Below are 12654 nucleotides of genomic sequence, written 5' to 3' on the forward strand. Positions count from 1 at the left end.
CTCGGTACTGCCAGATTGCCCCACAGTCTAGTCTCACCTTGCCAGGTACTAAAGCACATTAGCAAATGGGCAACCTCAATACACCATGAGGGTTGTCTTGGTTGGAAGAGTGTTGCTTTGCAGTTTGGCATTTGTGGGAAGAGTTTGGTATTGTGATAGAGTGACCAGAGTCCACTACTCTTCCCCTATCCTCATTGTGGTACTGGCAGTATGGGGTAAACGGCTGACTTCTCCAGTGGTGATAAATAATAGGTTGCAGTGAATTCGATTCCACTCGCCAAAGAAAATACCACCTTTGTGCCTTATCGGGGACTGTCCCATTTGGCCAAACGCCCCAATACATACCTCTCTATCCATCCATTAGATCCGTTCATTAAAATAGCCAAATGTATGTGCAAATAATGTCATTCCATACTGATACGGATCGTGACAGGCAGTCCACTGAGCGCAGGGTGTGGCCTTTCAGGAGTGTTTTCCATTCGGCCATTTTGAGGCACCAGCTGCATTGATGTGCCGTGTTGTCCTGGGGGGTGAGCAGTGCTTAGTTAGAGCCGGTGTAGGGCACCGGCATTCGCTATTGGGCAAAGGCACTTATTTTTCTGCATCAGAGATTTACAGAGAGCAAGAGAAGGAAAAACACACACAGCAGAAAGATGGAGGACGAGGAAGACGGGAAAACCGTCATAATGGGGGAAAGCAGGGAGCTGCAAGAGTAAAGAATAAAGGGAGGTGGAGTGTATGGCAGTGAATTAAAGAGGCATGAGGTACATTTAAGGTTATGCAGCCTTGGTGCACCAACAGATAATTACACCAGCCGCACACCTCTCAGCAGAGCTTTGGGCACCAGCCCTCATTCTTTTACAAATTAAGCACTGTAGTGTCTGAAGCATAGATGTGAAAAGACCTGGCTTTCAAAGTCTTGTGCAATTCCTTATTCCTCTTCACCGACAGAGTATTCAGTAATTATTTAACTTCTCACTTAAAACACCCATTTTGGGGTGGCAATATGCAAACCAGTAGGAGGAATTTTGAGAGGAACTTACACATGGAGGATGTCAGAGCAATAAACCGTACACTCCTTCAGTGCCCCTTTTAGAGAAAAATCAATCCATGATTTGAATTTTCAACAAACTGGATGGCCCAGACTTGGCCATGTTAACATATGAAGAGACCATTTTAACACTTTTGTGCTGTCTTGCATGTGAGCAGTTACACACGCAAGCTGCCTTGCCCACCACTTTAAAGTTATCTGTGCACCTGTGGCATCAATGATGGCTGCGCAACCAAGGCCACAGCGCAGCTCGTCGGAACCTAACCACTAGAGCACCGGGGAGTAGCTCAAAGCAGACAACGATACGACATGCCCCATCTCTGAAGCGAAAGGAAATTGTGAGCCCTCATCTACCACTCATAACTGCCGCAGCTTGGCGATTGAGCCCAGGTGTGGTGGTGTCAAATCGCCACTTCAAGGAGCGCACAAGTTCTCTTTGAAAAACACAAACACACCTCCCCTTCCGTGCATTGTGGGCCGAGGCGCCGACATGTAGCTCTGAGTAATTTCAGAGAAGGAGAGGCGGGAGCCCAGTCATCTCGCCCATCTCTGTCGCCTGTTGGGTGTCACTTTATGGTTATAGGCACGACACAGCGAGTGTGGTGTGCAGAGGACTCCTGGACCACTATATGCAGCGCAGGTAGGCAAAGCACCTATGTAGAAGAGGCTTAAATTAAGCAAATGCTGTGGGGAAAGTATTTTGTAGCTGACTGACGTAGGGCATTCAGATAGATGGAGCAGTGTGGCTGGGACAGGTTGTGCAACTGGAACAGGGTGGATGTGGCAGGTTCCAAAATTAAAGCTAGGGTTCTGGGACAGGTTCTGTATCAGGAACTGGGTGAATGGACTATTTTCTACAGCCAGAGCGAGGTATAGATTCTATAACTGGAGGATGGTGGGCTGGACTTGTTTTACTACTCGAAAAAGGTTGGTGCGACAGTTTTTACAACTGGAACACAGTGGGTGCAACAAGTTCTATGACTAGAGCAATGTGGTTGGAGCTAGTTCTATAGCTGTAACAGGGTGAATATGGCAGGTTATTTAACTGGAGCAAAATGAGTGAAAAAGTCTGATGGGATAGTTTTTAAATAGGAAAACTGGTACAGTTGTTATTACTGTACTAGCAGAGCTGGAACAGATCCAGGCCAGAGAAGAGGGGTTTGGACAGCTTCTATTGCTTAAATAGGATTGTTACAGGGCAAAAGTGGACCACGTTCTGTAATGAGCATGGTGGTTGGGTCAATTTTGACAACTGGACAAAGCATCTGGATGTGAGGTAACCAGAGCCGGGAGTTTATGTACATTTTCCCAGCAGAGTAGAGAGGGTTTGAAACTTTATTCATGTTATACATTTGGATTAAAGCAGCTGGGCTTGATCCCATCCTGATTAGGGCTGATGGGATATGTTCTAAAACAAATGTTTTCTTGTTATTAATGAGTGGTCTTCAGCTTCCAAAATTGGCTCAGTGTGGGTCACCGGATTCCAGTAATGATTCAGTGGGCGTCCACAGAAGTCAAAGGTTAAGTACCACAGACTTAGAGTGATTCAGGAAATTTTAATTTGTTTGCCAAAAACTAGGTTGGAGCAAAATCTTAGAGGAGGAAGCAGCCATGGAGGTGTCCTACTGATAGAGGCGATCTTCATGGATTGTCAATTTGGTTAGATGTGAGGGGGTAGCTTTTATTGGACACAGATAAAGGGGAAGCTTCACTATTTAGTGATTTTGGATGTATAGGCAGCGGGAAACATCCTTTACAACGCAACTTTTACCACGCAGTGCCTTTACGACGCAACTTTTACAACGCAAACCATTACAACGCATTGCGCTGGGGGGCGCTCTAGGATAGGGAATAGGTTTAATTTACTATCCAACACCTTCCCTACTATCCACGGGGACTGGAGTTGGAATAGTAAATTAAACTATTCACTATCCAGCGCCCCAAAGCAATATGCGTTGTAAAGGCATGCGTTGTAAAAACAGCGTTGTAAAGGCATGCGATGTAAAAGCATGCGTTGTAATGTCATACATCCATTGGCAGCACTAGACGCTGTTGATCTCAATATTTTGATGCATTGTTTCCAGCAGGTTGTGGAGGCCTCCAAGCATACCCTGTATTGGTTTTGTTTATGTCAGTATGTGGTAGTGCTTAATTTGTGTAATATATATAGATATATGATATATATATATATATATATATATATATATATATATATATATATATATGTAGAACACACCCGATGTGTTCTACATATATTTACCCGTGAACAAGAAGTTCTACTTCGAAAAGCATAGGGTTTGTTCGTGTGCCTAATAAAATACAACATTAAGCACTATTTGGGCCCCGGTACTGTTTTTTTGTGAAAAAACACGATGATATACCAGGAGAGGTATAATATATATATATATGTATATATATATATATAAACAAACAATTGTCCTGTCGCAACGGGAGCTCTGTTTCGATGGGTGCACGCGAAGAGACCAGGGCAGTGTCTCTGATTAATTTTATACAAAAAGAATCTCGCGGCACACTTCTTGGGTGATCGCAGTTATTTATTCAAACGTGGCACAACACCTACGCGTTTCGAACCGTAGTTCCTGGTCACGGTAGTGATTGTGATTAGTCCCTTTTCACTTGTATTTATAACATTACATGTACCATTGGTTTGCTGGGGCATGCTGGTATTTGTAGTTAAAGACAATTTCACTTTGCATTACTTCATGCACTTTAATGCTTTCTACGCACAACAAAGGGGAGGATGTTAGTTACTGCATGTGGAAGCGTGCCTATTTTTACAGGGTCTCTCGCTTCCAAAACGCTCGTGGAGTTCACGTGCGTGTTAAATCCTGCCTACTGTGTACCTGTAGGCTGAATTTAATGCGTAACTTTAGACTTAATGTCTGGTACAATTCCGGGCTGAGTGCCCTACGTCCCCGTTGTTGTCCTGTGTCAAGCATTATGAATTAAATTATATTAGTGAATTACCATCTTTGAAATATACAAAATATTCGGTCTGTCACTACCATTAACTGATTATTATTGTTCATGGATTTAGAGAGTCTGATTATTATAGATGGACATGAAGTTCTTCATCGCCGTTGAGACCAGCCGGCTGCTTGGTTTTAAACCTGATTATTAATTTTGATTCGAGACGTCTCAATGTTTGCTTTCGGTTCCCACCTCTTTCATGTTGTGGAACGCTTGCCAGTCCAAAGAATTTCACATCAAGCCATGTTTTTGATTCGTGGCTGGCCATGTGTTTTGCTATTGCATAGGCAAAGTCTCTGTTTTGAATAGCACGGATGTGTTGCAGTATTCTGGTTTTTAATGGACATGTCGTGCTACCTATGTATGCTTTGCCACAGAAACATTGTATCATATACACCACATACGACGACTCACAGGTAATGCTGGTCCTAATGATAAAGGTTTTTCCTTCTGGATCTCTTAAGTTCTTAGTGTTCTTTCCTATCTTGCAAGCCTTGCAATTTGGACATTTACTGGATCCTTTTTTCCTTTGGTCTAGCCAAGATTCTGGTTTGTTCATTATAAAATGACTCTGTGTTAATTGATCAGCAAGGTTGGGAGCTCTTTTGTATGCTATCAAGGGATGATCTCCAATGGTCATTCCGATGTCAGGATCTTTGCGCAGAACATGCCAATATTTCATCAATATTTTTTGTATTTTAGAGCTCTCCTTGCTATATGTTATTATCAGCCGTGGCTGATCCTCCTTTTGTGCTGCTTGTTGTTGATCAATGTTTGTCGATTGATTTCTTTGTTGATCTTTATTCACAAGGGTATCTGCTCTGGTTTTGGTACGTGCTCTTGTTTCACATCTTTCCAGATCTGTTTTTTTGTATCCTCTTTGTAAGAATCGTTCCTTTGTTTCTTTGAATTTCTTCTTCATTTCGTGGTCCTCCGAGCAATTCCTTCTCATCCTTAAAAGTTCTCCATACGGAATGCTCTTTTTTAACTGATGTGGGTGGAAGCTCAAGCCATGTAAGAGACTGTTTGTTGCAGTTTTCTTTCTATGAACATATATATATACACACACACACACACACACATATATATATATATATATATATATATATATATATATATATATATATATATATATATATATGTATATATATATATATATATATATATATATATATATATATGTATGATCTATATGTATATATTTATTTATTTATTTAAAGGGATGGTATTGTTAGGTGAAAATGTAAGTTAAAACATACCGTTTTAAACGAAACCACTGAAATTCACCAGTTATAGTAATCGCAAGTAACTATAACTCGTGCCCTAAGGTAGCTATAACTCGCTCTCCCACCATACAGTTTTGTCAGCAATAATTTCACTGCAAATGTTGCGTTCATATTATCAATAATGTCATGTAACACTTGAGATAACAATAACTGGTGAATTTTCAAGGGACAATAAACTTGCAGATGATTTTAAGGCATGAGGGGCAGTGTTCTCCGGACTGTTAGACCCCCACCCAGATGCATTACACCCCGAGCCGGATTGTGGTATAGAGTTGGGGAACACACATTGCCCAACGGCAGATGGGACTAATGTAAGCATCATATGTAAAAAATGTTATGTAGAATGTATCCGTATCATGCCCATGGTACTGTATACGACGCAACAGATGCTGTTTATTAATACAAGAAGACGGGGGAACACACCTCTGGGATAGGGATGTGAGATCTCCTCTGTCTTTGTAATTCGGTACATAATTCTGTATACTTATATAAGTATGACATTATTGATTTAATGTTTGGTACAAATACCAATAAAAACCTAAACCCCACGAAAAAAAGTATACATTTTCAGTGGTTTTGTTAGTATAAAACAGTAAGTTTTACCTGATATTTTCACCTAACTATAATGTCCATTTTTGTCAGCGAATTCCTAGTTTTTTGGTGTAAAACACCCCTCCCATGCCATACACGGCCAAAGCCTGTGCGCTGTGTTAATTTGGGTGCAGGACCTGGTCTGTGGCTAGCCCCATCATCCATCTCACAGGCAGTCATCCCCAAGCTCAGACACCTTTTGTCCGTTTCAGGGTAGTGTTGTACGCAGTACCTGGCAACAACGAACCGCAAGGATCACGGGGTAACCCAGGTCCACCATGGCCTAACTCGCTCCACTGCCAGCACCCCTCCTGGGTGCCAGCATGAGCCGGCAACTTTTTATATTTTTATTTGTTTAGTTTGGGAGGGTGGCCCCCTCCCCAAGCCATTACAGACCCAGAGGATGGCATTCCAGGGGCCTATTTCTTGTTAAGGGGAGGAGGGGTGCACGGTCTCTGCCAGAGCCACAACAGGCCCCAGGGATCCCATAATCCGGGGCTTTCTTATTTATTAAAAGGAGCGGTTGCGCAGGCCCCTCGTTGAGCCAGCAGTGGCCTCGGGAACCCCATCCCCCAGGGCCTTTCTTTTTTGAAAGGCAAGGTGCAAGCAGCCCCCTGCCCCAAGCTAGTAGTGGCCCTGGGGACCTCATCTCCTGGGGCCTGAGGTGGGTCTCCTGGCACCCACCTAGGGAACCCATAAAACAGTATGATGGGGGCCGTGTGGGAAGCACCAGGTTCCAACAGCCCTGCCAGCTCCCCATAAGCACTCATCCTGGGTGCTTCAGAAGCCAGTATTACTCCCACAAGGCAGGAGCAGCAATTTTTTCATGCGCCCACTGGCCAGGAGCAATCTGAGTTTTCCTGCTGCAAGAGCGCGGGCATGAAAACATGTCTGCTCACATCTGGGGTTGGATTTTTAACGCTACTGCCAGGTGGGAGCAGGAATGTGTTTCCTTGCCCGCGATCTCGCGTGCGGGGAAACTCCGATTGCTCCTGCCCGGCAGGAGCATGAAAAAACTGCTGCTCCTGTCCCCCCCCCCCCCTGTCATATGGAAGCAATGTTCTCACAGGCAGGGAAAAAACTGTGTCCTGGGGTGGGCTCACTGGGACACAGTCAGTAAGCGGGCCCCAGGAGATGGAATCTTCAGGTGACTATTGAGGCTTGGGAAGGAGGGCCATGTGCCCCCTCCACTTTATTTTTAAATTGGCTCCGAGGGATGGGGTCCTTGTTGCGTTTTCAGGCTCCGGCCTGGCTTAGTAACCACTCCACTTTAATTGACATCTATCTTGAAGGATGGAGTCCCCAGAGCCTTCGTGAGGCCCCCTCCTTTAAATATGTTTTTCAGATGTCACCAGGCCACGCCTCACCCTGGGAGTGGGGGTATTGTTTTTCAATAGTTTTTCTTTTTGCAATTTTGCCACGGATTCCAGTATCCTCTGTGAATTTGAGACAATTTTTTTTTTTAAATAAAGGTTTTGACCTCTAATACCCCTCCCCCCACACCCCTAACAGGCCTAAGGGATCAGGGGATCCAAACCCTACCCCATTATACCTTTAAAAAAAACTTGTTTCGAGTCCTAAGAGATCTGTCTGGTAGCAAATCCCCAAATATGCATATATTTTTTTTGTAGCATCAATTGCTCAGAAGCTACTGAGCGAATTTACACAAAATCACAAAAAGCAGACTTTCTGAAGCCAACATCTGGCTTTCTGACGAATTTGGTGTAAATCCGTCAGCAATTTTTGTGGCATCACTGTTCATTTTTCCTATGGAAAAATGAATGGGGAAGACACGTTTTGGGACCCCCTTTTCTTCGGCCCCAACTTGACGGATCACCATAAATCTTTCAAGTAAGGAGCTGAGGCACATGAGACTTTTTTCTGGAAAGTTTTGTGAACGTTCTTAAAATGTCACCAAACTTATAAGGAGAACAAAAAAAATTTTCCTATGGAAACACGATCCTAACAACACCTACTCAACTATATGTATGAATATGAAATAAGTGACTCAAACAGATGGATTCACCTAAGAACAAAAATATGTTTTCACTACAACGTTTCACCTTCTGCCTTCCTCAGGAAGTACAAGATGGTTTGCTCAGTGGCTGCACAGATGACACTGCTGAAATTAAAAAAATCACTTCTATCTTGGATATTTAATTTCTTTGTGACTCATTGTATCCTTTGGGATCCAGATTTTTGCCCTGGTAGCTGTTGTTTTCTTGTGATCCTTCACCTTGTAGTATTATGTTTGTGTATGTGTGTGTGTTAATATATATATATATATGTATATATATATATATATATATCGGCAAACAATCATCCAACGCATATGGAAGAGCCGACAGATGCAACGGACTTCAGTAGTAAGCTGTCCAAAAATGTTGAAGTTTATTTTGTGCTCATGCTGCCCATGACGCATTTCGGCCAAACAATGGCCCTGATCACATGATCACATTGCGTCTTTTGCGATTATTTAAGACCAACAGTTGCCTCACATGGTCATTGACGTCATCATGAAAAAGGAAAACATACTATGTGGCGATATACACAATGTACATAAATCAAGTTGATTTGTAAACAAATAATTTGTACAGTTGATAATGTAGGTGATTTTAAAAACACATAGCATAGATGTCACACTGGAATACCACATTATTTTGAGTATAATGGAAGATGTGGGGGTACCTTTCACAGGGGATTATGCACACCACAAATGAGAGGAGTTCCCACAGTTATTCATAACGCCAGACCACATAAATCAATTATAGTCTATATAGGCAAAAAACAGTCCTGTTACAATTAATTTGGATGTGCAAATGCACAGAAAATACAGTACTAAATATGTAATTGTGTGCAAATCCACTAGTATTCCCAAAATCCTTTGTGACTAACATCAGCATCCTATATATGTGCAAATACGCAAATTGATACAGTACTATGGTATTTTGTATTTATGTGCAAAAATGCTTTCAACAATACAGCTGTGCAAATGCGCTAATACTACAGTACTCAGTATTACATAGTGTACAAGTTCTAAAAAATGGCTGTGCAAATACGCAAACATTACAGTACTTTATTGTTTAGTGCAAACATATTTTGATGAAAATGGACACTATGCAAAAAAAGTAGTTGTACCCCTAAAAATTATTGATACATCACATATAAGAAGCCAAAAGTCACAGAATAATGCTAAAAAAACAGAACAAACCAATTACGACCTACAACTAGGGAAATGGGAACCCATGTGAGTGTACTTCTAGTATAGTTATTTTAAATCTCCTAACATTCAAATATTGATCGATACTCAAGTTGTGTTTTTAAGGAATAAAATCACCTAAAAACCACCATATTCATAAGGGGTTTAATTAGGACCGTATATAAATATATCTTCCCAATCCTCATTCATGATTAATAAAAACCACCAGTGAATACTGGTGAGATGAAATAAGTGAGATCAACAAAAATCTTACACCCTACTGTGAAAATAAAAATGAATTAAATCTATACCTTGAACTGTTAGTGAAACTTATTTGTACCTAAAAAGAGTAAAAACATCTCACGCCTCTTCATAATGATGCAGGTGACAAATAACTCTAGGTCACTCCTGTGACCCTTAGCCGAAAATAGGCCCAGTATTCTGCTCTAACAGCTTATCATAAATAAGAGAGACATTAAAGGTAATTTTATAGGTCCTCCCCTGTGTTATGGCCTGAGGGGGCCTTAGTGTCCAGAAACATGATATATTTGGATTCTAGTTTACGTAACTGCTTCTCCCGATTCCCTCCTCTGGGGTTGGCCTGCACAGAGCAATGACATAGTATTGTAGACAGTTTAGAATGTTGTCATGTACAGATTTAAAGTGTCTGGCTCATGTATATATATATATATATATATATATATATATATATATATATATATATATATATATATATATATATATATATATATATATAGATATATATAGATATATATATATATATGTCAAAACACCTCCGGGTTAGCGAAAGTAATGGGCGCACTCGTGCTGTCTCTCCACAATGATTTTATTGTATTATTTCAGCATGGAAACAAAAATTAAATGATCAACGCGTTTCAGTGCTGCTGGCACCTTGCTCACGATCACCTTATTTACATTTTTTCATCGCTTTTAAATTAACCAATGACGATGGATGTTACCTCACATCCTGTGTTACTCTAGGCATTGTGGTATTTGTAGTTTTTAAAGAGTTTTTAATAAAAAGAGTCTGTAAGGTGAAGTTAGACCACTGGTTGCATCAGTATTCACTTCGTCACATTTTCATATATCCATTGCATCATGAATAATTTATTTGATTGTTTTTCGTTTTTAGGTGTTTTATTTTGTCCGTTTTTCCGCCCCTCTAGTGGGGATATTTATCAACCAGATTGGACATGTCAATTTTTATTGCCCAAACCAATTATTGTGTCCCCCTGGTGGGATTTGTCATGTTAATCTTTGCTGCTTATAAGGATGCTCTACACATCCTTGTCCTTCTGTCTTTATCCTTCACCTGCTCATTCTAATTGAATCTTATAAGAGGTGGATGTACAACTCCTCTGATTGGTTCAGGCCATGCGGGTGCAAGGTTCTAAAGTTCAGAATGTGGCGCGATTCTTTTTTGCGCATGGTTTTCTCACGATCTCCACCACGTATGTTCTTCGGTATGGTTTCTATTCCGAAGAATCTTAGTTTTAGCCAATCCGCATTGTGCTTCAGTTCCATGTGTTTAGCCACCGCATTTGTTCTATCCTTGTGTGTCGTTGCTCTCGCATGTTCCATTATTCTTTTCTTCAGTTCGCCCTTGGTGCTTCCCACATACATCAAAGGGCATGGACATACGACACCATAAATTGTAAATTCTGTCGTGCAGGTTATTAGTTGTTGTATCCGCCATTGTTTGTTGTGTGGTAATGATATTTCTTTGGTAGGTTTGGCGATTTGGCACATTTTACAATTGTAACATTTGACAAAACCCGTGGTTTTCAACCACTCTTTCTTTTTGGTCGTGATGCAGTGGCTATGGATCAGCTGATCTTTCAAGTTTGGTGCTCTTCTATAGGTAACCACTGGATGTGAGCCGACTATTTTACCTACAGTGTCATCCAAATGGAGTATTTTCCAATTCTTTCTCATTATTTTTACAAGTTCATTGCTGTTTTCGGAAAAATCCATAATGAGCCGGATTGGTTCACGTGTAGTTTTCTCTTTTTCTTCAATTGGTTTTGTCAGACACTCCTGTCTTGTTTTTTCATTTGCCTTATGCCAACACTTTTCAATATTTCCCAGATTATATTTCCGGTTTTTGAATCTTTGTTTGGCCTTGGTGCTGTGCTCCAGCCATTCCGTGTCTTCACTACATATCCTTCTGATTCGGAGGAACTCCCCGTATGGTATACTTGATATGAGAGAAGCTTGGTGACAGCTGGTTGCTTCCAGTGTTGAATTAGTGGCCGTTGCCTTTCTGTGAAGTGTCGTTTGGATGTGATTCTCCTTGATATAGATCCGAGTATCCAGAAAGATGATCTCAGTGTTACTGATTTCATAAGTAAATGTTAGTCCGGCCGTGCTGGCATTGATGATGTTAAAATATTCCTGGAAATCATCCTTCGTTCCGTCCCAGACAATCAGCAGATCGTCTATAAATCTGATCCAACACATGATCTTTCCTGTGAATTTGTCATGTTCTGCTGCCCAAGCTATCTCCTTTTCCCAATACCCCATCGTGAGACAGGCGTAATTGGGACTGAATGAAAAACCCATCGCGGTTCCATTGCGTTGTCTGTATAGTTCTTCCCCGAATAAGAAGATATTTTGGGTGAGGCATAGTTCCATCATGTCTGACAACATTTGGTTATGGTTTTTAAACCGAATATCTCTCTGCTGTAGGAAATAATTGCATGCTTTCAGGCCCAAGTTGTTCTGGATGTTTGTATACAATGATACAACATCCATGGAAATTAGTTGATAATTTTCATGCCATGGGATGTTTTCCAGTCGTCTCAACAGGTCGTTGGTATCCTGGATATATGAACTGAGTTGTATTACATGTGGTTTGAGAAAATGATCGATATAATTCGAGATTGGTTCCAGCAAAGAGCCCTTTGCAGATAATATTGGTCTGCCTGGTGGTTTGTTGCGATCTTTGTGCACCTTAGGCAGGAAGTATATTGTGGCTGTGATTGGGTGACTCGTTGTTAGGTATTTTTCTTCATCACTGTCAATGAGGTTATTCAATTTCCATTGTCTTAGTTTTTCATCCAGCTTGATCTTGATTTCCGGAGTTGGATTTGTTCTTAATCTTTCATAATATTTGATATCCTTCAATTGACGGTGAGCCTCGATAATATATGCGCTCTTGTCCCAAATCACAATGTTTCCGCCCTTGTCGGCCATCTTTATTTCAATTTGATCATCTTTACAAAGGTTTTCTAACCCCTTTCGTTCTTCTGGGGTCAGATTGTCCTGATAATTAGTTCCTTTGATTTTGTTTAAGTCTTGGATTACTGCTTCCTGGAAGGCATCCACCTTGTTACCAGGTGGTAATTGTGGATAAAATTTCGACTTGGGCTTTAGTTTGCTGATGCCTGCTCCCTTCTGGGTAATTACTTGACTCACTGTTATTTCATCCTCATCCGGAGTGTCAAGATTCAGGAGGGTTGTAAAGGCTTCCGCCTCTCTGACGCATAAGTCAGGAGTTTCTTGGCTTATCATTG

At 41.2% G+C, this 12654-nt stretch overlaps 1 protein-coding gene across 2 annotated transcripts in view; it reads left to right on the forward strand.

The window, feature by feature from the left end:
• The first annotated feature begins 1555 nt into the window (after window positions 1-1555).
• The window catches only part of LOC144781642 (uncharacterized), a 213622-nt gene continuing 202523 nt past the window's right edge, over window positions 1556-12654 (forward strand). The window contains exon 1 of one of the 2 annotated variants that reach the window (XM_078660598.1): window positions 1556-1691. The gene's annotated coding sequence lies outside the window, so the exon portion shown is untranslated. The remainder of the gene's footprint in view (window positions 1692-12654) is intronic. The other variant, XM_078660599.1, reaches the window with a different exon arrangement.

Source organism: Lissotriton helveticus, chromosome 9, assembly GCF_964261635.1.
Source record: "Lissotriton helveticus chromosome 9, aLisHel1.1, whole genome shotgun sequence".
In the NCBI taxonomy this organism is placed as follows: Eukaryota; Metazoa; Chordata; class Amphibia; order Caudata; family Salamandridae; genus Lissotriton; species Lissotriton helveticus.